The following is a 24,851-nucleotide window of genomic DNA, read 5'->3' on the forward strand; positions in this document are numbered from 1 at the left end:
AGAAACCAGTATTTGAATTGAACAATGGAAAACAGTGACAGTTGTTGATGGTACGCGGTGCTTCCGCCAACTAAATGTCATCCAGTTGGAGTTTAGAGGCACTTTAAGGGGTTAACCAGCCGGGAGATATCATGAATACATGTGAATGGCCATTCCCTCCCTGTAGGCTAACAATACGCCTGCACTGAGCACATGCAAGCCATCCCTCTCTGTGTAGTCAGTGACGTTTCTGCCATTCAGTGCCATGTGACTACACAGGAACCTGGTGGAGGGAGGGAGGGAGCTGTAGTCTCTGTGACATCACCGGTGACACCTGGCCACTTCTGGTTACCTGACACCAGTTTGCACAGGTGGGGAGGAAGACATCCCTGCACCTGCTGAGGAGGAGCACCACTGACCCCCCACCAGGGTAGGAAGAAGAAATCTCTTATCATTCTCTTTGCTGTAACATTCTGCAAGTGATACATTGTATTCTTCAAAGGGGTGCCACCATTCCCTCATGAATTAAAGGGACAGAGTTTGGGGTTTCATGGGTCTTCAGCACAGGAGAAGGAAATGTATGTGATCTCCATAATCCTGTATATAGGATGATGTAGACCAGCCATTCTCAACCAGAGTTCTGTGGAATCGAATGCTTCCTCTAGAGGTTGATAGGTGTTCCATGAGCTGTGGCTGATTGACCTCCCACCTGATGGTGTTGGCATAATTCTAGGACCAACGCCACTTGGCAGAGCCAGCAGCATAACACCAAGGATCTTTTTTCGTTGTTTGTAAGAGTGGCATTCTGACCACCACTGGCTACCTATGTAAGGGGCAATCTTCCCACTGGTCACCTATGTAAGGAGCATACTTCCCACTGGCCACCTATGTAAGGGGCAACCTTCCTACTGGCCACCGATGTAAGGGGCAACCTTCCTACTGGCCACCTATGTAAGGGGCAACCTTCCTACTGGCCACCTATGTAAGGGGCAATCTTCCCACTGACCACCTATGTAAGGGGCATTCTTCCCACTGGCAACCTAAGGGGCAATCATCCTACTGGTCACCTATGTAAGAAGCATTTTTCCCACTGGCCACCTATGTAAGGGGAAAGCTTCCTACTGGCTACCCTTGTAAGGGGCATTCTTCCCACTGGCCACCTAACTAGGGGGCAACCTTCCTACTGGCCACCTATGTAAGGGGCAACCTTCCTACTGGCCACCTATGTAAGGGGCAATCTTCCCACTGACCACCTATGTAAGGGGCATTCTTCCCACTGGCAACCTAAGGGGCAATCATCCTACTGGTCACCTATGTAAGAAGCATTTTTCCTACTGGCCACCAATGTAAGGGGAAAGCTTCCTACTGGCTACCCTTGTAAGGGGCATTCTTCCCACTGGCCACCTAACTAGGGGGCAATCTTCCTACTGGCCACCTATGTAAGGGTAATTATTCCCCCTGACCACCTAACTAAGAGGTATGCTTCTCACTGGCCACCTATGTAAGGGACAATCACCCTACTTGCCACCTATGTAAGGGGCAATCTTCCTACTGGCCACCTATGTAAGGGGCAATCTTCCTACTGGCCACCTATGTAAGGGGCAATCTTCTCACTGGCCACCTATGTAAGGGACAATCACCCTACTTGCCACCTATGTAAGGGGCAATCTTCCTACTGGCCACCTATGTAAGGGACAATCTTCCTACTGGCCACCTAACTAAAGGGAAATCATCCTACTGGCCACCTATGTAAGGGTAAATCTTCCTACTGGCCACCTAATGCCGCGTACACACGACAGGACTTAAGTCCGGCAGACTTTCGACGGAGTTCTGACGGAGGTCTGACAGAGTTCTGACGGACTTTCCGAATGAACGGACTTGGCCACACACAATCACACCAAAGTCCGACGGATTCGAACGTGATGACGTATGACTGGACTAGAATAAGGAAGTTCATAGCCAGTAGCCAATAGCTGCCCTAGCGTCGGTTTTAGTCCGTCAGACTAGCACACACACGAGCGGATTTCTGGGTCCGGCAGAGTTCTGTCAGAAAAATTTGAAACATGTTCCATTTCTAAAGTCTGTCAGACTTTTGCAAATCAAAAGTCCGCTGCAGCCCACACACGTTCGAATAGTCTGCCGGAATCATTCCGTCAGACTTTTGATGTTGAAAAGTCTGGTCGTGTGTACGGGGCATAAGAGACATTATTTCCATTGGCCACCTAACTAAGGTCTTCCTACTGGCCACCCATGTAAGGGACAATCTTCCTACTGGCCACCTATATAAGGGGCATTCTTCCCACTGACCACCTAACTAGGGAGCAATCTTCCTACGGGCCACCTATGTAAGGGGCAATCTTCCCACTGGCTGCCTATGTAAGGGGAATTATTCCCACTGACCACCTAACTAATGCCACGTACACACGACCAGACTTTTCAACATCAAAAGTCCGACGGAACAATTCCGGCAGACCATTCGATCGTGTGTGGGCTGCAGCGGACTTTTGATTTGCAAAAGTCTGACAGACTTTAGAAATGGAACATGTTTCAAATTTTTCCGCCAGAACTCCACCGGACCCAGTTCCTACTGAGAAATCCGCTCGTGGGTATGCTAGTCCGACGGACAAAAACCAACGCGAGGGCAGCTATTGGCTACTGGCTATGAACTTCCTTATTCTAGTCCGGTCGTACATCATCACGTTCAAATCCGTTGGACTTTGGTGTAATTGTGTGTGGCCAAGTCCGTTCATTCAGAAAGTCCGTCAGAATTCTGTCAGAACTCTGTCAGAACTCCGTCGAAAGTCTGTCGGACCTAAGTCTGGTCGTGTGTACGCGGCATAAGAGTTATTCTTCTCACTGGCCACCTATGTAAGGGTAAATATTCCTACTGGCCACCTATCTAAGAGACTTTCTTTCCACTGGCCACCTAACTAAGGGGTAATCTTCCCTCTGGCCACCTATGTAAAGGGCATTCTTCCCACTGGCTACCTAAGGGGCAATTATCCTACTAGTCACCTATGTAAGGGGCATTCTTCCCACTGGCTACCTAAGGGGCAATTATCCTACTAGTCACCTATGTAAGGGGCATTCTTCCCACTGGCTACCTAAGGGGCAATTATCCTACTAGTCACCTATGTAAGGGGCATTCTTCGCACTGGCCACCTAACTAAGAAGCAATCATCCTACTGGCCATCTATGTAAGGAGCAATCTTCCTACTGACCACCTACCTAAAACACATTCTTTGAACTGGTCACCTAAGACACATTCTTGGCACTGGCCACTAGACATGGGCGGCGTAAAAAAAATTAGTTATGATGAATTTATCATTATGAGGGGTTCCCACCATCCCTGTGCTGAGTTCGCAGGTCTGTACACCCATTGTGTCCATTATGAGGGGTTCCCACCATCCCTGTGCCGAGTTCCTGGGTCTGAGTGTACACCCGCTGTGCCCATTATGAGGGGTTCCCACCATCCCTGTGCTGAGTTCCCAGGTCTGTGTGTACACCCGCTGTGCCCATTATGAGGGGTTCCCACCATCCCTGTGCTGAGTTCCCAGGTCTGTACACCTGCTGTGTGTCCTTTATGAGGGGTTCCCACCATCCCTGTGCTGTGCTGACTTCCTCTGATTGGTGAACAAAACACCAGTCACAATTCTGTTAATTTGGATCCGAAATTACAAAATTCGTTAACGAAATTTCTTATTTCGTATAAAATTCGTAAGCATAGAAATTCCTATAGGGTTCCCACCATCCCTGTGCGGTGCTGACTTCCTGTGGTTTTAACTTTTAGGTTTGTTAACTTTTCATAACAATTATGAATTTTCGTTATGATGAATTTATCAATATGAGGGGTTCCCACCATCCCTGTGCTGTGCTGACTTCCTGGGGTTTTAACTTTTAGATTCGTTAACTTTTCGTAACAATTACGAATTTTCGTTATGAATTCGGATCCGAAATTCTTAAACGAAGTTTCGTACTGAATTTGTATTCATAAAAATGCGTATTTCGGATTCGTACGAATTTCCGGAATTTCATACGAATTTCCGGAATTTCGTATGAATGTTCGATTTGTACGAAACGAATCGCACATGTCTACTGGCCACCTAAGGGGCAATCTCCTTACTGGCCACCTATGTAAGGTGCATACTTCCCACCGGCCACCTAACGAAGGGACAGTCTTCCTACCGGCCAACTATATTAGGGACATTTTTTTCGATTCACCTCCAGTTTTTGGGGGTTTTAGCAGGGGTTCCCCAAGATCCAAAAATGATTTCAAAGGTCCCTCACCGGAACGGTCTACGGCCTTCATCCATTGCACGCCATGCTTTTTTTTTTGTGTGTGTTGTGGGGTGGTGGATTGCCAGTAGCTTATCAGAGGTTTATAAATTATTTTATGGCTGGAGGATGGAGCTGCTGTTTTTATGGGCTGTAGGGAGTGCAGTATCCCCGCCTACAGCCATTGTTAAAGGACAACTCCACCCAGATCTGCCTGTTTGGTGTGGTTGCTGGGAATCCTGTAGCACTGGGGCAGCAGGTTCCTGTGTGTGTGCTTTAGCTGAGAGGAGGGGTGGAGAGGAGGAGAGATCCCAGGCACAGCTGACGTTGCACAGGATACACAGCTGTGCTTCCTCCCTGCGATCAGGAACCATTCGCATGGCTGTCTTACCCCATCTCCTGTGACGTCCCCTCCCCCCCCTCAATGCTGCCCTATACCCAGCTGGTGCATCTGTGGCTTCCCTTCATTCAAGCTGATCCAGGTAACCGAAGGAGGGGGGGGATTTCCCCTGCAAAAAAAAAGGGGGGGGGGAGGGGAATGATTGCATGGGCTGAGCTATGGTTTCCAATAGTCAACCTGCTCTTATTTTATCATATGATGTTTTGTTATCGTATCCGGTTTATTTAATAAGCACTTGAGGCGATGGCGGCGTGCAACAGCCTGTGGCGACCAATCAGAAAGCTAGGTGATTTTGTATTTGTGTAGCATTCGCATAAAACGATTGCGTTTTGGTGATCTGAACCCATTATCTATTTTTTTATTTTCCTTTTTGCTGATTGCTGTGCATTATCGCCCCGTTCTCAGCTGCGCGTTCCGGGGGAATGCGTGTGCAAAACATTATGAAAAAAAACGCACAATTTTAAGCCTTCCGTTCACACGGAATCCGACTTTGCAATCGCGTGACTTCGCTTTGAATTTGCGCGATTTTTAAAGCCGCGAGGTCGGTGCGACTTGGCTGATGTCTGTGCGACTTCACGCCCAGATGTCCCGTGCACGTCGCAACTGAAATCGCAAATAAAAGTACAGGAACCTTCCTTTTTTTTTTTTTTTTTTTTCTCAAAGTCACCAATTTGTACAGTTCCATTGCCAACAATAGGGTGCGACTTGTCATGCGATTTGTCAAATCGCATAACGTCACACGTGTGAATGATGGCTAAGTGTTGATGGCACTGGTTCTAATCCTGACCATGACACCATCTGCCTGGAGTTTGCATGTTCTCCCTGTGCCTGTGTGGGTTTCCTCCGGGTACTCCGGTTTCCTCCCACCCTCCAAAGACATGCTGGTAGGTTAATTAGACCTTGTCGAAAATTGGCCTTAATATGTGTATGTCAATGTTGTATGTGTTTGTAAGCGTGTCAGGACCTTACGGGGTAAAGGACCACGCAAAAGCCGCAGATGGACTCTGGTGGCAAGAAAGCTCCCTGAGGCGATTCAGTTCGCATAGGTAGCGCTGTACAAGTCACTCACTCGCTCACTCCGGATGCAGTTGGCAAATGTGCGTTATGTATTGCTGTAAAAAAAAGACAAAAAAGCGTGGTTGTTTCTGTTGGTGTGTTTGTTGCGCGTAGGGCAGCCCATTGTGCGAAAACGCACAAAAACAAAAGTGCAGATGTGAATGAGGCCTAAAATAGATGTAAACGCTAACTGCTCCGTGTATTATAAACGGTTTTCTGTTTGTTTTAATTAGAATGGTTTTAACCTTTTTATTGCATCCTGTGTTGCACCTTCATACTGCTGATCTCCTGCAGCCTCTTTGCATGAGCTTCAGGGATGGTGCATGGTGGGTTTCCTGATGGAGACAACATTGGAGCATGCCTTTTGTAATGTCTCCATCTAGTCCTTGTGACAGGGTGACAACGTAAGAGCACAATTGGGAGGCAAAGCGTTGTTGCCCCATAACAGGAAGTGATATGCCAGGACCCCCAATGGCGGGATCACTCGGTATTTAATGAAACCTGCAGATTAAAGAAAATGCTTTTGAATTGACTTTAACATGTTAAAGGTCCCATTGTGAGAAGGAGAAGTTTAGATCTACTTTAACCACTTGACCTCTGGAAGACTTACCCCCCCCCCCCCCTTGTGACTAGGCCATTTTTTGCGATACAGCACTGCCTTACTTTAACTGACAATTGCGCAGTCGTGCAATGCTGTACCCAAATAAAAAATTGATGTCCTTTTTTCACACAAAAAAAAACGTTTTTTTCTTTAATCACCTCTACAGGTTGTTTTATAGTGCAAAAAAATAAAATAAAAAAAAGAGCGACAATTTTGAAAAAAATAAAAAAATTAAAATGTACTTTCTGCAATAAAAAAAGATGGAAAGATATCAAATGTATTCATCAGTTTAGGCCAATCTGTATTCTACTATATATTTTTGATTAAAAAAAATCCTAATAAGCGTATATTGATTGGTTTGCAGAATGAATGGGATAGATTTATGGAATTTATTATTGTTTTTTTTTGTTTTGTTTTTTGTTTTACTAGTACTGGCGGAGATCAGCGACTTAGAGCTGGACTGCAACATTGCATTGGACAAATCAGACACTAAGTGCCGGTTCACACTAGTGCGATGCGAGAACCCTGCAAATCAACTGCAGGTTCCCGCATCGCACTTGACGCGCACGGCAGTTCACACTGCCATATGCGATCTGATGGGGAGTGTCATTATATGTTAACGACACCCCCATTTCAGCTTGCATATCGCACTGCGAACTGACAGTTCGGACATGAATCGGATCGCATATGTGTGAACACACATGCGATCCGATTCTGGTCCGAACAGAAAAAAGGGTCCTGTGCGTGTTTGGACCGAATGCAGTGCGATATCAGCCATACTATCCGTATGGCTGACATCGCACCCGCACAGACATCGCATGTAATGTGAACAGCAGTGCGCTGCGAATTACATGTGATGTCTGGCATCGCATTAGTGTGAACCGGCACCGAGTTACACTTTTGTGGGGACCAGTGACACCAATGCTGTGATCAGTGCTAAAAATATGCACTGTCACTGTACTAATGACACTGCCAGGGAAGGAGTTAACATCAGTGGTCAATCAAAGGGTTTACCGTGCTCCAAGGTAGTGCTTGCTAACTGTATGGCGGAGGTGCTTGTACTATGACAAAGGCAGAGATTCATGTTCCTGCTTTGTAGGAACACAGGATCACAACCTTCCCTTATCACAGACCGCTGTTCAGCCTGTGCCCCAAATGATTTCGCGGGTCCCAGCGGACATTGCGTCCACTGGACCTGCTGATTGGGCACAGCGGGAGCCAATCGCAGGGGAAGCAGTTCGCCAGCGGCGTGCACGTGTGCACAATCGCGTACAGGTATGTGATTTAGCACGTGTGCGTGTGTTATAGATAGATGGATATACACACACACACACACACACACGTATGTATAGATATCTCTATCTACATATAGATACCTCCTGTTTACATTGGAATGACTTGTCATGCGATTTGACAGGTGAAATCGCAAGACAAGTCGTAGCCTAGTGCTGGCAATCGCACTGTTCAGATCGGTGCAGCACTTTCGCCCCCTTCCTTCCCAGCCCAATTTTCAGCTTTCAGCGCTCTAGCGCTTTCAGTGACAATTGCACGGTCATGCTACACTGTACCCAAATTCAATTGTTATCATTTTGTTCGCACAAATAGAGCTTTATTTTGGTGTTATTTATTCACGACTCCGTTTTTTTTTTTTTTGCGATACAAGCGCAAAAATAGCGGAAATTTGGAAAAAAAAACAATATTTTCTATTTGAAAAGAAATCCAATAAAATCAAATTTTGTCATAAATTTAAGCCAAAATGTATTCTGCTACATGTTTTTGGTAAATAAAATTCCGTTAAGTGTATAATAATTGGTTTGTGTGATCACGGACATATGTACGCAAATGATCATGTACATATGTGTGCAGGTGATCACGTACATATGTGTGCAGATAATCATTGGGACATGTGATTTTAGTGGGACATATGTGGGGGACATGTTTTTATTATTAGTGACATGTGTTTTTATTATTTGGGGACATGTGTGGGGACATTGTGTTTATACTGTGTGGTGTGTTTACACTGTGTGGTGATTTGTGTGTACACTAGACTAGTGATCAGTGAGTAAAAAGCTGTAAAAAACAGCTCATACTCACTGATCATCAGCCGGCTGCAGCGATCTGCTCTCCTCTCCTCAGCGATGACTTCTGTGTGAGGAGAGGAGGAGCCGATTGCCTAGCAACCGGCTGTTTGTTTACATCACATGACGGCCGTGATTGGACACGGCCGTCATGTGATCAGGAAGGCCAATCACAGAGCCCTCCTGCCGATCTGAGATGCGCCGTGTCCGGGTGACTCGGGCGCATCGGGATCGCGCCGCTGCGCGGGCACGCGCGCGATCCCGCTCCTCCTGATGGACGTTCCTGAATGTCCTATCAGGAGTAGACGGCTCCCACCCGGCCGTATATGTGCATTGGCCGGGTGGGAAGTGGTTAACAGTGCGATTGCCAGCAATAGGCTGCGACTTGTCATGCGATTTGACCTGCCCTACTTTTGGCAATTTTGGGAGCGACTTGCATAGATATCGGTGCGTGAAGCTGCACAGATGTCTTCCAAGTCGCACTGACATGCGGCTTTGAAATTGTGTGATTTCAGGTGAAGTCACACGATTTCGAAGCCGCTGTCAATTTAAACGGGGGGGGGGGGGGGGGGCTTAGAAGCTGATTGGCTACCATGGACAGTTGCACCAGATTTTGCACTCTCTAGTTTTAGTAAATCAACCCCATAGTGACATTTCATAAAGTTCTATTGGACATCGTGTGGTGAATGCGTTACGCTGGAAAAAATGATTAACTGCACGCAGTATTTTATTTTTTTATTTTTTATTTTCAGCGCACACCAACGCAGTGCAGTGGTGTGAACTGGCCACACTGAAGACATGGCAAGTCTGGGGTGCGGTGGGATTGTGATGGAATAGTTGTCCAATGCAGTCTCACCACATCTGGTGTAATTGGACCTGTAAGGCCATCCTTCTACTCCATAAATAATCCATAAATGTTCACTACTTAATGGCTAAACTCACCTTTGTTTACTTTTTTTTTTTTTTTTCTAAATTCTAGCTCCCCTAATATATCAATAATGTACTTATTTTGCAAAAATAAAATGGCTTTCCGTTTAGTCTACACAAGATTACCTCACTTTCTTCGTAGCTGTTTAAAGCGGAGTTCCTGTCTTTTTTTTATTTATTTTTTTATTAAAAGTCAGCAGCTACCAAAAGTTTAGCTGCTGACTTTTAATAAACAGACACTTACCTGTTCCACGGTCCAGCGATGCGGCCGCATGGAGCCCCACTTCTCTCCCCCTCCTTTCCTCGGCGCCTCCATTGATACTGTGGGCACCCAGCCGTGACAGCTTATGGCTTCAACGGCTGGGTGCACACTGCGCATGCGCGAGTCACGCTGCGCTCCCCCAGTGGTCAGGCAATCTTCTGGGACCTGTCACGTGTCCCAGAAGATTGGCAAGAGGAAGGGGCTGCTTTAGAGGAGAGAAGGCCTAGGCGGTAGGGTTGCCACCTGTCCAGGATTCACCCGGACAGTTCGGGTTTGGAATCTTGTGTCCGGGTTTCAGTCTGCCTGAAACCCGGACACATTATATAGACTGGGCTTTGGCTCCTCAAGTAACTGAGATACAGTGGAACCTTGGATTACGAGCATAACCCGCTCCAGGAGAATGCTTATATTTCAAAGCACTCTCATATCAAAGCGAGTTTCCCCATAGAAGTTAATGTAAACAAAGATAATTAGTTCCGCATTGACTTCTATTGCATGCAATACCGCATATGGCCAGAGGTGGGGGGGGGGCGCCAGAAATAATCGGGGCCAGCTCGGCTGAACTGGGAAAGCCTCGGAAACACTCAGGAACTGAGTATTTCCGAGTGTTTCTGTGTATTTCCAAATGGCTCCAAACAGTTCCAAGTGTCACCGGTGCCCCCTGCACCTCTGGCCAAATGTGGTACTACACACCCCATTAGCTTGAATTCTGCTTCTGCCGAGTCAGAATTTTAAAAAAGAAAGTCTTTCAAACCGCTTGTTAACCGCATTACTCATTAACCAAGGCTCCACTGTAGTCACACAAGAATCTGTTGCCATTCGGGAGCTGCGGGCCGCTGTCTGGGGGCAGGTTTGCCATCACTGGGGGGGGGGGGGGGCATGATATCAGAAAGAGCAGTTTGGCCACACCCACTGTTTGCTCTTTGGGGCACCCATAGGTGTCCCATGTCTTTTATAACCCTATTGTGTATACTACGAAAACAAATGTGCCCTGTGCCGCTAAAGTGTTTGGGTTTGGCTTGAAGAAAAGGTGGCAACCCTACTAGGCGGTCTGTAGCAGGAACCAGGAAGTGGGACAGGAAGTCCCCTTCAAAACTAAGCACCCACTCCTTCCTGAAAAAAATGACATGCCAAATGTGGCATGTAAGGGGGCGAGGAGTGCTTAAACCGGAAGTTACTTTTGGGTGGAACTCCACTTTAAACACACTGCTTGATTACTTCTGCCTTACTTCTTGGACAGACTTTAGGTCATGACACAGGAAGGAGTTGACCAGCTGAGGGTGGATGATGTAGGGTGTGTTCCGTCAGATTAGACGACCTGTCAAATCTTGTAACGGAAGTGACGTTTCGTCACGACCCCAGCGTGAACGCATTCCCACCGCATCTGGTGTAATTGGACCTGTAAGGCTATCTTTCTACTCTAAAAATAATCCATAAATGTCCACTACTTAAAGTGGTGTTCCACAGAAAAAATTCATTAAAATTCCTAAAAAAAAAAAAAAAAAAATCCAAATGTGTTTTTTTTTTTAAACTCTCCTCTAAATGCCTGTTGCTAGGGTGTCCCTCATAGTCTGCCTCCTTCAGTGCCTGAGCTTGTGACATCACTTCCCCTCGGCGCAGGAAGGGCTCAGCTCTGCCCCCTCCCTCCTGTCAGTCATCTGGGACAGGTCCCAGATGACTGCGCGCCCAATCGCGGCGCGTGGCGCCGCGCATGCGCAGTGGGTGCCCACAGTTAGAATGCTGGCGCCGCCGAACGGAGAGGGGAACGAGCGGGGGCTTTTTTCCCCCGCATCGCTGGACTCTGGGACAGGTAAGTGTCCGATTATTAAAAGTCAGCAGCTGCAGTATTTTTTTTTTTTTAAGGGGAACTCCTCTTTAAGTTCACCTTTTGTGAATGAATATTCACTTTCCTAACACAAAACTACATCTTTGCCAGTAAGGCGCTCGCGTCTGTTACCTGGCATCCAATCACAGTGCCTGTTTCAGCCAATCAGGCGTCCAATCATAAGAGAGGATGGGAGAAGAATACATCAAGGACATCGCTCGCTGCTGTCACCCACTGCCCCACTAAGGGTAAGTTCCCGGCGGGGGGGGGGCACAATGGGAGCGTTTGGGGGGCACAGTGGCTGCAATTGATGGGGATTTTTCTGAGAATTTTTCTGTTTGTTTGCACCCCCCAAAAATTTTGAGCACCAGCCGCCACTGGACTCAATGGAGAGAGCCAGAACAGCAATTTTCAAGTCTTGCCACAGATTCTCAATTGGATTTAGGTCTGGACTTTGACTGGACCATTCTAACACATGAATATGGTTTGATCTAAACCATTCCATTGTAGCTCTGGCTGTATGTTTAGGGTCGTTGTCCTACTGGACGATGAATCTCCATCCCAGTCTCAAGTCTTTTGTAGACTCTAACAGGTTTTATTCTAATATTGCCCTGAATTTGGCTCCATCCATCTTCCCATCAACATGATTCTGCCACCACCACTCACTTATCTTTGTACTCCTCACCTGGTTGTCCCCACACACGCTTGACACCATCTGAACCAAATAAGTTTATCTTCTTCTCATCAGACCACAGGATGTGGTTCCAGTAATCCATGTCCTTAGCCTGCTTGTCTTCAGCAAACTGTTTGCAGGCTTTTTTGTGCATCATCTTTAGAAGAGGCTTCCTTCTGGGACAACAGCCATGCAGACCAATTTGATACAGTGTGCAGCGTATGGTCTGAGCACTGACAGGCTGACCCCCCACCCCTTCAACCTCTGCAGCAATGCTGGCAGCCCTCATACGTCTATTTCCCAAAGACAACCTCTGAATATGACACTGAGCATGTGACCTCAACATCCTTGGTCGACCATGGCGAGATCTGTTCTGAGTGGAACCTGTCCTGTTATATCGCTGTATGGTCTTGGCCGCTGTGCTGCAGCTCAGTTTCAGGGTCTTGGCAATCTTCTTATAGTCTAGGCCATCTTTATGTAGAGCAACAATTCTTTTTTCAGATCCTCAGAGAGTTCTTTGCCATGAGGTGCCATGTTGAACTTCCAGTGACCAGTATGAGAGAGTGAGGGTCCAATTTTGCATATTTTCACTTAGGGGTGTACTCACTTTTGTTGCCAGCGGTTTAGACATTAATGGCTGTGTGTTGAGTTATTTTGAGGGGACAGCAAATATTACACTGTTATACAAGCTGTACACTCACTACTGTACATTGTAGCAAAGTGTCATTTCTTCAGTGTTGTCACATGAAAAGATGAAATAAAATATTTACAAAAATGTGAGGGGTGTACTCACTTTTGCGAGATACTGTATATATAATTATAATAATCCCGATCTCTCTTCGCTGGACTGATGTGGGTAGACTGCACTTTGCTTGCTCTGGGTGACAAGGATTTTGTACATCTTTGTCGGTTTGTTCAGCTCTTTAGAGCCCAGAGGGGAAAACTTGCTTAACAGATTGTGCATGCGCAGTCCAACTGCTTGCTTATATGAAAGGCCAGCCTGAGGGCAGACTTCAGGTTCCCTACATACGTGATGTGCTTTTTATACACCTGTAAAGATTACCTTCATCCCTTGTTCACATGGAACTTTGCTTTGAAATGGCATGGCTAAATGAACTCACATGATTTCAAAGCCGCATTTCAGTCCAACTTCGGTTGCGACTTAAGACATCTGTGCAGGTTCATGCACAGATGTCTATTGAAGTTGCCCCCAAAAGTAGTGCAGGAACTACTTTTGTAAAGCGGTGTGGCGCCGCAAAGTTGACGTTGCACTGATTGGGATGGTGTCAAATCGCGCCAATATGAACGGGGGGCTTACTTTGCAGTTTAAATCAACGAAATACATTCCAGGTGCAGCAAAATAAAAGGGCGTAAAGTAATATAGTATTCAGAAAGCCGCCACAGCCTGAGTAGAAAAGCCTGTCCCCTGCCAGCCACACAGAAGGACCCTTACTCTCTATGTGGAAGCAGTGGTCTCCCTGCAGAGTTCCAACACCCGCCCCTGCTGAGTTAAAGTTAGAACTATCCAGCAGGAACGGTGAGCTCTGATGATTGGAGAGCTAACTCAGCAAGGGGGCGTGTCAGACCTCTGCATAGAGCGCACCAGTGCTGCCAATAGCCTGCTTCTTTTTTTTTATTGACAAGACCTGGAAAGTTTACTGACAGAGTACTTTTATTTTTTTGGGGGGTTCATTCACACCTGGTGCACTCGGGGGGGGCATTTGTGAGTGCCCAATGCATGGCATCCAAAAAAATGTTTCCCTATGAATGCAGTTGACATCAGCCCTGTATTGTATTTTGCCTAGGGCTGAAAAGTTTTTTTTTTTTTTTTTGTTTTGTTTTTTCAGTGCTGTGCGATGCATCGGGTTCAAATGCACATAAACACAAAGCACTGTAAGATAAATGAAAAACAAACACAACACATGTAAAATGCATGCCAACGAATAAAAAAAAAAAACACAACACGCATGTTAACGGATGCATTGTAAAGGCAATCTATACTGGGCACCTACCTGCCGAGAGTATGCACATGTGGCCTCGTTGAAGTCACTATCCAGGGGACCACATATTTGCGCTACTGTGTTGGTGCTGAGAGTGCGCAGCGCAGCATGCTCCCAGCACAGAACTGAGCTGTCGCCAACAGCTTGGGGTCTCCTCCTAACAATGGGGAGGTGGGAGGGCCAGATCCCAATCACAGCCTCTGATTGGCTATAACAGTAATCACTCACTGTACAGCCCTTCCCTGTTTGTTTGTTTTTTTTGTTTGTTTGTTTTTTGTTTGATTTGCTGTTTTTGTTTTGTGTTATTTATTTATTTTTTGTCCCCCCCCCCCCCCCTCCCTCTTGAATGGATAAAAAAGATATATTGTATTAAATACAAGATGCAGTATGTCTGATACATTGTATACATGCAGGATACAGTATATAATGCATGCTTATACTTACAGGGTACATTATGATACATAGAAGCTATATTATGTGATGCATGGTATACATATAGGATACAGTCTATACTACATACAAGATACATTTTATACTACATGTTTATACATTATGATACATAGAAGATATATGATACATGGTATACATACAGGATACGTTATATAATGGTAACTTTTTTTTTTTTCTCCTTGCTAGAAAAGTAAAAAAGTAAAAGTCAAAAATATATATAAAATAGGTAGGTCAGGGTTAGAGCCAAGGGTAAGGTCAAAGGTCATGGTCAATGTGTTTTAAGTAGGATTTGAATAAAACACTTTTTTTATTTATTTATTTTTCGTTTTATTATCAGTGTCAATGTGTGTTAGGTAAAATCTTTTTTTGTTTTTAAACCCAGAAAAATGTACACTATAGTCTTTGGGCTCTACTGCAGCTACAGATGCCAAATAACACACACTTATTTCATATCCCAGCGATCATCGGGATTAGGAGAATTCATTTTGGGTTGTTCTTTGGTTGTAGGTCATGGTAATAGTGAGAAATATACAGCTACATTTTTTTTTTTTTTGTGCCAGTTTTACTTTCATAATAAAAATAGATCCGTAGTTCCCATATACCACCAAATGAAAGCCTAATGTGTCCTGAAAAAATGTGGTATAATCCACCTGGATACATGGAAGTAGTATGTACAGTTTTACTAACACATGCCAAAGTTGCAAAACTGTGTTTTACATTGGTCACGAAGGGGTTAAACAGTATACAGTATAAAAGCTATATACACTGACAATATCCATAACAAGTCAATTGCCCTGCTTTACAGTTAAAAATTCTAAAGCAGAGTGATGTGAGCCACCCCAGGATACAGCTGGAAAGCAGTTCTGCTACATGTGTCACAACGAACAGTGGGCATGGGCAGATGGGGCCAGTGGGAAGGGCCCCATCTGGTTAAAGTGGGAGTAAACTCCCATGTAGGATTTTTACCTACAAGTAAGCCTATAATAAGGCCTACCTAATAGGTACTGTAAATATCTCCTAAACATGTGCCGTTTAGGAAATATTTACTATAATTGCAGCCGGTGACGTCACAGGCGCATGCTCTCAAGGAAACGCATACCCGTACCGTTCCTTCAAAGCTGTGCCATAAACAGCAACTCCCACATACATGCCTGATGTCATCACTGTCTCGGCCAATCAGATAGCCGAAGTCTGCAAACCCAGAAAGAAGACAGGTGCAGATGGAAGCCTCTTCTGACAGCGCACCGCTGGATCGCTCTGTTTTCAAGCAAGTCTGTCATAATGTGCTAGTATGCGATACATACTAGCACATTATGACTTAAACTGCCCGGGACCCATTTATTTGGATGCGGTTTACTACTGTTTTAACTTCTTGCCAATGTTTTTTTTTATATGTATGTATGTATGTATGTATGGGTGTGTGTGTGGGTGTATGTAGCACTAACCCCCGAAGGAGCTGCTGGTTATTTTTGTGCTTACCGTTACCTTCCGTTCTCCTTGTTTCATGTCCAGGGGATGTCCCGTGGTAAATGGCCCAGTAACTTGAGACTGATGATAGATCCACTTGAATGGATTTTATTTGCAAAAACTCAAACCATTGAACAGTCTTTCAACTTGGGATCAGAGGGTTGAAAAAGTAAGTTCAGGTACTCTCACGTCAAAGTTCAAGAACTTGCTTACTTTGACTGCATCCAGAGAATAGCCATTCGCAACTGGATGATCACTCAGGTTGGACAGTCCCTCTCTCACAAGGCCTAGCAACCAACTTAGTGCTTACTCAGGAACAAAGTCTTTGTCACAGACGTTGTTGAAGAAAACGTAGAGAAACTAAGCTGTAGGACACTTGTAGGATACCTGGATCTCTCAGCCAGCTTGGCGATATTCACAAGACCGGATTCTCTCTGTAACTTCAGCCCTTACAGGCTCTTGTTAAGAAAACCAACCCGTGTGTGGTGTTCTTCTAAGGAGTCCTCCCCTGGAATGCTCAAAGTACACTGGGTCTCTCCCGAACCGGAGACGGCACCCAACCACCTCGGAATCCTCCTTTAGTTTCCTTGCCTTGGGCTAGCCAGCCCTGAGGCATTAAAGTCGGGTGGATCCGCACCCCAGACCATAGCCTTCCTGGGGGCTGGTCAGGAGGACCAGGACCATGTAATCAGCACAGCATACTGGACCGGAACCCCGAACCACGTGACGTCCGCATCTTAAATACCCTCTCCCAGAAAGCACAGCGAGAGGCCCACTCCCAGTGACCTGGCTCCAAAAGAGAGTAACTTCAGCGGCCAGGCTGAACATCTCGCAGTCCAGTCAGACTGATACAGAAGTCAAATTAAGACAAATGGACCCAAACCTAACTGCAATTTGGGTAGAGTTTAACTTTGGAAAAACACACGGCGCGTGCTCTTTAGGAGCCCGCCGCTACACATGGCGTGGAAAAAGTGCACCCAAGATGCAGCTTTTGGTGCGCTTTCAGAAATTGCAGAAAAAAAACATGCAACCTCATAGAAATCTGTAGAACTGCAGCTATAACTGCAGGTAAAATGTAGCAGAACCCTTTTTACATTACACGGCCCCCCCCTGCACCCCCCATAGTGACGACATGGTCTCACCTAAACCTCTCAGGACAAAGCATCATTTACATTTTGCACACGGTGCTCCTGGAATGTATGCAGCTGATTTGAAATGGAAGTTTGAAGCGGAACTAAACCCATTGATTTAAGGATAAGTTCACCTTTGGGAACACGTTCCACCTGTTTTATAGGGTGTAACATGTTCCAGCTCCTACTCAGGAATCCGAGTATCTGGTGTGACAGCAGAACAGGGAGAAGTTCCCCATACCAGCTTTCACTTTTTGAAAAGCGTGCGGCCGTGAGTGAATGAATTACTACCCACATCCTTTGTGGCTGTCAGTATGTAGTTCTCAATGAGCTACCACGGTGCTGTCAAGCGCTATGGTAGTTAATTGATTCTTCCAGTAGATGTAAAACTGCCTGCCTGTACGATGTATGGGCTGACAGCCTGCAGGAGTCCTGCATGGTGCCAGCAATCTGCTGATCCCCGGTGCAATGCTTTCTGGGCTCCTGAGAAAAAAAATGGTGAATGCACGTTTTTTTTACCTGCAAAAAAAAAAAAATGTGCATTTGGGCTACTTTCACTTCGGGGCGTTGGCGGCAAAGCGGTGCTATTTTTAGCGCGATTTACCGTATTTTTCACGGCTGCTAGCGGAGCGCTTTTGACCCCCGCTAACAGCCGAAAAAGGGTTAAAAGCACCCCTTTGCTGACACTTTGGTGCCGCTGCTCATTGACTTCAATGGGTAAGGACGGTGTATACACCGCTCCTACAGCGCCTTAAAGATGAAGCTTGCAGGACTTTTTTATTTATTTTTTTGCGTCAGGAGAGGCTCTTTGCAGGCGCTATTTTTATATTTTTAGTGTTATAGCGACTGTAAAGCACCTCGGTGTGAAAGCAGCCTAACTTCTTCCTATTTATTTTATTTATTTATTTTAAAAAGGGAGTTCATCCTTTAACCACTTGACATCCGCACTATGGCCAAATGACGGCCAATTGACTGCCACAGCGCGGATGTGAATTCCCGGGAGGCGGTCATACAACGGCCTCCCCTGTGCCTACAGGGCGTGCACAGAATGTGCTGTGATCAGAGTCACCGAGACTGGGGTGATCACCGATCCCAGTAAGGGGCCGGTCCCGGCCCCTTACCACGTGATCAGCTGTCAGCCAATGACAGCTGATCATATGATCAAAACAAAAGCTTGGTGATCGCTTTTTTTTTTTTTTTTTTTCTCCTCACGCTGATAGTGGAGGAGAAAAAAAAAGCCAATCACAGGCTCATCTTAAAGGGACATCGGTCCCGAAACAGAAGAGGCAATTGTGCCCACAAGTGCCACCTATCAATGCCCACCAGTGGTGCCAATCAGTGCCACCTAGAAGTGCTGCCCATCACTGCCACCTATCGGTGCCCATCAGTGCCGCCTCATCAGTGTACATCAATGATGGACAAAAATTACCCGTTTTTTTTAACAATTTTTTTTATTTTATTTTTTATAAAGTATTTTTACATTTTTTAACAAAAAATAAAAATCGCACAGGTGATCAAATACTACCAAAAGAAAGCTCTCTTTGGGGGGAAAAAAATCATAAAAATTGTATCTGGGTGTTGACTGCGCAATTGTCATTCAAAGTGTGACAGCACTGAATGCTGAAAAATTGGTCTGGATAGGAGGGGGGGTTTAAATGCCCCACAAGTGCTTGGGTTTTTTTTTTCTTTATTTAATTTTTTTATCACTACTATTGCTTTATATTGGCTTTTGGAATTTACAAATGCAGCAATTTAGAAATCAGATGAAAGGTTTAGAGCTGGGAAACACTTTCTGATAGATTAAAAAGTGCATTTTATATACAGCTATATAGATCAGACCAAAATGAGGGACAAATGAGATGGAAAGAGGGACAGAGGGACATTGCTCCAAATCAGGGACAGTTGGGAGGTATGGATTACAGTGACATACTGTATTTGTAGTGTGGCTTGACTGTTATTGGAGAGCTTAATGTCTAGAGCGCGGGGGGGGGGGGGGGGGGGAAGAGTCACCCGGAGTCTAATGTTGCAGTGTTTTTCTTGGATTTCCTAGCTTCCTTGGCAGTAAAGGATAGGAGGCTTAGGTTTAGTTCCTGCTTTAAATTAGTTAGGAGCCATTATACTTAAAGAGGAAATAAACCCTGATGAGTTTACTTCCTCTTTTTTTCCCTGCAAAGGTAAAGCATAATGGACTACTATGCATCGCATAGTAGCTCATTATGTGTCACTTACCTGGCACAGGAGCCAGCGAAGTCGCCACTGTCCCCTGTAGTCCGCCGCATCCATCTTGCTTGTGGCTTCTCTCACCTCCGCCGAATGACAGCGGCGAAGCCGCGATGACGTCACTCCCGCGCATGCGCACGGGAGTGGCGTCTCGCAGCTCCGCCGCTGTCATTCGGCAAAGCCACGATGACGTCACTCCCGCGCATGCGCACGGGAGTCGACAAATGCGGCAGCTCCATTCTTGGAACTGCCGCGTTTAGTGCGCCTGCGCGCCGCTGTCTACGGCGCATGCGTCGTAGACAGCGGTGCCCGTTTTCGGGCAAATATCTCCTAAACCATATAGGTTTAGGAGATATTTCTTGGACCTACAGGTAAGCCTTAATCTAGGCTTACCTGTAGGTCAAAGTGGTTTGTAAGGGTTTACTTCCTCTTTAAAGTGAAGATCCACTTCTTTTGGATCTATATACAATTGCAAGTCCTATTGTAGTTGAATATTATGAAACAATATGTTTGCTTTTCAATCTTCAGTGCTGTAATTTTTTTTTTTTTTTTTTTTTTTTTTTTAACCCCTTTCCAGGTGGGCATTCCGATCACATGACCGCTGTGATTGGCTATCATGATCGAAAAGCTCCCAATCGCAAGTATGCATCAGGAGCTTTTCCCGTGCCCATTGGATACCGTGCTGGGAGGGCTCCCAATAGCTTTTCTGCCCATGGCCATCTTGAATAAGGGCAGGTGGTTCATGTAGCAGTTACTTCCTGGAATCCATCTGGCCTTGGCTCAGGCATCCAGGCATAGCATACTAGCTCATTATGAATAACTTTCCTGAGAACGAAGCCCCCGAAGCGGTCCTCCTCCTTTTATCTTCACCGCTGCCATGTATCCCGGAGTGACTTCCAGGTCTCGCTGCTCCGACGCTGTGATCCGCCGGAGCCGTGATGACGTCACTCCTGCGCATGCGCACGGGAGCCGTCACGAGCGGCATATTGCCGTGATCTGCGGCGTGCTCAGTGCGCCTGCGTGCCGCTGTCTACGTCGCATGCGCCATAGCCAGCTGTGCCTGTCTCTTTGTAAATCTCTCCTAAACTGTGTAGTTTTACGAGATATTTCTTGGCCTTACAGGTAAGCCTTAATCTAGGCTTACATGTAGGTCAAAGTGGTTTGTAAACCCTTACAACCACTTTAAGCTGCTAACAATAGTAAATGGATAGCAAAGTACATTATATTTACTTGTTTTGAACCTGTTTTTTTTTTTTTTTTTAACCCTTAGAGCCAGCACATGCCGGCCCTTTTAAGGGGGTTTAGAATTCCTGGAAGCGGGGCAGGGCTTATCGTCTTATTGGCTGGCACGGCGGTCACATGATCACAAGATGTGAACGGGAGCTTTCATTTAGCTGCTGGTAACTGTGCCGGGAGCACGCAGGGCTCACGCTCTCGGCACAGCGCTATCTCCGGTGCCTTCAGGAGAGGAGGAGGGGTTTTCTCAGCTGAGCACACTCTCCTGCATACATGCTTGAGCTAAGGGCAGATGGATTCCAGGAAGTAAATGCTATATGAATCTAGGGGGTGTTTTTCAAAGTGATTTCTCAACAAAACAAAGCATGGAGACCTGGATGGATGGGGAAGTTTGCTTTAAATATTAAAAATGAAATGTATAGTGTTTTTGGTTTGTGGTGCTCGGAGGCAGTGAAGACCGGCTTTAAAAATGCTTCACACAGATCAGCCCCTGCTACAGACTTTCACCAAGTGACCTGATCCAGAGTTACAATGTAGCAGTCATTGCAGATCTTTCTGCCCTCTGTATTTCTAAATCTGTTCATTTTTGGTCTGCAATTTTTTTTTATTTTTTATTTTTTATATAAACATTATGACTTGAGTAAATGCAGTGCATTACATATATGCATAAGTAGTTTAAGGCTGTCTGTACATTGTATGTGCGTCAATATAGTTATCAACAAAGTGTACTAACTTTCTTAAGTGGTCAGAGGAGTCGCTAGGCAAGAAGAAAGGGAAGAGAGGGGAAAGAAAAAGATGCAGGGAGGAGAAGAGGTCATCAAACTGGCTTATCTTACCTGTTTATGGTGGATCCTCCTGGAGGTGCCACAGCTCCCAGACCTTATTATGGTCTTCCAATCTATCCTACACTCTAGCGGTCATTTTTTCCACCTGCTCCACATCCATGCAAGGCCTCTGGGAGGGGGGGGGGGGGGTGAGCGCCTTTTCCAGTTTAATGCCACTAGGCAGTGGGCCACTGTGAGGACATGGCGTACTAGGAAGGAACGCTTGTGTCATTTAAATGTTACAAGGAATATAACAGAATATGTAAAAAGGAAATCAAGGATGCAAAAATTCAAAATGAAAGACAGATTGCAAAAGATAGTAGGACAAACCTCAAAAAATGATTCAAATATATTAATAGTAAAAAGGTTAAGTCTGAGCATGTAGGTCCTTTGCAAAATAATCTGGAGTGGGTGACTGGGGACAAAGAGAAGGCAAATTTATTAAATACTTTCTTCACCTCTGTGTACACAAAGGAGCATGGGGGTGGTAGTGACGCAGCCCCAAATCCACAATGGCTCAAAAGTGATATGGTCCAGAAATATTTGGACAGAATAAAGGTGGATAAAGCACCTGGACCTGATGGCATCCACCCACGTATCCTAAAAGAATTGAGCTCTGTAATTTCAAAGCCATTGTATCTAATTTTTAGGGACTCATTAATGACAGGAATAGTACCACAGGATTGGCGCAGGGCGAACGTGGTGCCTATATTTAAAAAGGGAACAAAGTCTTTACCAAGTAACTATAGACCCGTTAGTTTAACTTCTATAGTTGGGAAGATACTGGAGGGATTAATAAAAGATCACATAGATGAGTTCTTGCAGGAAAAAAATATTTTGAGCAACAGACAACATGGATTCATGAAAGACAGAAGTTGTCAGACAAACCTGATTTCTTTTTATGAGGAGGAAAGTAAAACCTTGGACAGAGGGGTGGCGGTGGACGTGGTATACTTGGATTTTGCAAAAGCGTTCGCTACAGTTCCGCACACACGGCTTGTGTAAGGTAAAGTCTACAGGTTTGGAAATATCAGTTTGTAAGTGGATAGAAAACTGGCTAAAAGACCGAATTCAGAGAGTAGTTGTTAACCTTAGACCATTCAGAGTAAGAATCATTATCAGTGGTGTACCCCAAGGTTCAGTGCTGGAACCCTTACTTTTTAATATCTTTATAAATGATAAAGGGTCTGGGATCAAAAAGTAACATTTCCGTGTTTGCAAATGACACCAAGCTATGCAGTGGAATAACGTCCTTACAGGATGTCTCCAATTTACAAGCCAATCTCAATGCTCTGTCTAATTGGGCGACTATGTGGCAGATGAGGTTTAATGTTGAGAAATGTAAAAATATGCATGCATCATACATACTAGGGGGAGTACAACTGGGGGGATCCGTAGTGGAGAAGGATGTGGGGGTTTTGGTAGATCATAAGCTCAATAATAGCATGCAATGCCAAGCTGCGGTTTCCAAAGCAAGCAAAGTCCTTTCCTGTATTAAGAGAGGTATGTACTCCAGAGAGAGAGATATCATTTTGCCCCTGTTCAAATCATTAGTAAGACCTCATCTGGAATATGCAGTTCAGTTTTGGGCACCAGTTCTCAAAAAGGATATCAGAGAACTGGAGAAAGTGCAGAGAAGGGTAACCAAACTGATAAGAGGCATGGAGGAGCTCAGCTATGAGGAAAGATTAGAGGAACTGAATTTATTCACTCTTGATAAGAGGAGATTAAGGGGGGATATGATCAACATATACAAATATATTAGGGGTCCATATAGGGAACTTGGTTTTGCGTTATTCACTTTACAGTCAACAAAGAGGACAATGGGGCACTCTTTACGTCTAGAGGAAAAGAGATTTCATCTCCAAATACGGAAAGGTTTCTTCACAGTAAGAGCTGTGAAAATGTGGAATAGACTCCCTCCAGAGGTGGTTATGGCGAGCTCAGTGGATTGCTTTAAGAAAGGCCTGGATTATTTCCTAAGTGTACATAATATAACTGGGTACTAACATTCATAGGTAAAGTTGATCCGGGGAAAATCCGATTGCCTCTTGGGGGAACAGGAAGGAATTTTTTTCCCCTGCTTTACTGCTTTAGCCAATTGGATCATGCTCTGCTGGGTTTTTTTTAAGCCTTCCTCTGGATCAACTGCGGGTATAGAATTGGGTATATGGGCTGGTTATATTATATATATATATATATATATATATATATATATATATATATATATATATATATATATATATATATATATAAAATATTATTTATTTATTTATTTATTTTTTTTGTGGTTGAACTGGATGGACTTTGTGTCTTTTTATTTTCAACCTGACTAACTATGTGAAGGAGGGTACCCCTATCCCCCAGACAACATCAGCAGTGATCGAAGCTAGTGGGATAAATGGCGTGCAGCACATCTGGGGTCATATACCAGAAGTACAAGATTTTATAAATATTTTCCTTGTATAGTGTACAAAGCAAGCTTTTTGCTGCCTGGGACCAGATCCTCTGCCATTGTTCCACGGGGATCTCCTCAACCAGAGCCTTTTCCCATTTGACCATATAAGCATGTTTGCACCCGGATTCCGAGGGATATGCGTTCACTAATTTGTGTAATAAAAATCACAAAAAGCATATATTAATTGGTTTGCGCGAAATTTTTTTTTTTTGTTTTTACTTGTAATGGCGGCGATCTGCAATTTTTCACATTTTGACACTTTTTTGGGACAACTGGCATTTATGCAGCTATCAAAATGCACTGATTACTGTAAAAATGTCACTGGCAGGGACAGGGGTTAACACTAGGAGGCGATCAAGGGATTAACTGTTTTTCTAACTATAGGAGGTGATGGGACTTTCTAGGGGAGATGACAGATCGCTGTTCATACTTTGTATGTACACACGATCTGTCTCTTCTCCCCTCAGAGAACCGGGATCTGTGTTTACATACACAGATCCCGGTTCTCGGTGTCTCATGGGCGATCGCGGGAGCTCGACGTTGCATGGGCTCTGGGGAGCGGGCACCTAGTGGCCACAGGGCGAAGCGACCTTGCATAACGTTGTTTCACCCAGCCGTGCCATACTGCAGCGGCTGGTCGGCAAGTGGCTTAAAGTTCATGTGCGTGTAAAGGCAGGTGCCCCAATACTTTTGGTAATATTGTTTTTTTTGTTTTTGTTGTTTTTCTTCATTGTATGCTCGGTGTAAATGACCCGGTGACATGCTTACTCTGAAGTGTGGTTGTTATGAAGTAGGGCTAGTAGCGCACACCTGGGCTATAGTGATGTACAGAGCAGCAGCTGTGTATTTGGTTGTATGTTCCATAGACGGGTGTTGATTTAGTGCTCCTGTGGCCCGGAGTCTTATCAGGCCCGGCCTCTGATGTGTACACCAGACAAATGTTCCTTTTCATAATTTAATCGCTGCAAAGCTTTCCAGTAACTACACTGT

At 45.1% G+C, this 24,851-nt stretch overlaps 1 protein-coding gene across 4 annotated transcripts in view; it reads left to right on the plus strand.

Moving 5' to 3' along the window:
* The first annotated feature begins 269 nt into the window (after positions 1 to 269).
* ICA1 (islet cell autoantigen 1) overlaps positions 270 to 24,851 on the plus strand; it is a 105,840-nt gene continuing 81,258 nt past the window's right edge. Inside the window, exon 1 of one of the 4 annotated variants that reach the window (XM_077490729.1) lies at positions 270 to 409. The gene's annotated coding sequence lies outside the window, so the exon portion shown is untranslated. Of the gene's footprint in view, positions 410 to 4,520; positions 4,737 to 24,851 lie in introns of those variants that run through there. The other 3 variants (XM_077490727.1, XM_077490726.1, XM_077490728.1) reach the window with 3 other exon arrangements.

Source organism: Lithobates pipiens, unplaced genomic scaffold, assembly GCF_037356315.1.
Source record: "Lithobates pipiens isolate NorthernLeopardFrog02 unplaced genomic scaffold, aLitPip1_a1.2 Scaffold_19, whole genome shotgun sequence".
NCBI classification, from domain to species: Eukaryota; Metazoa; Chordata; class Amphibia; order Anura; family Ranidae; genus Lithobates; species Lithobates pipiens.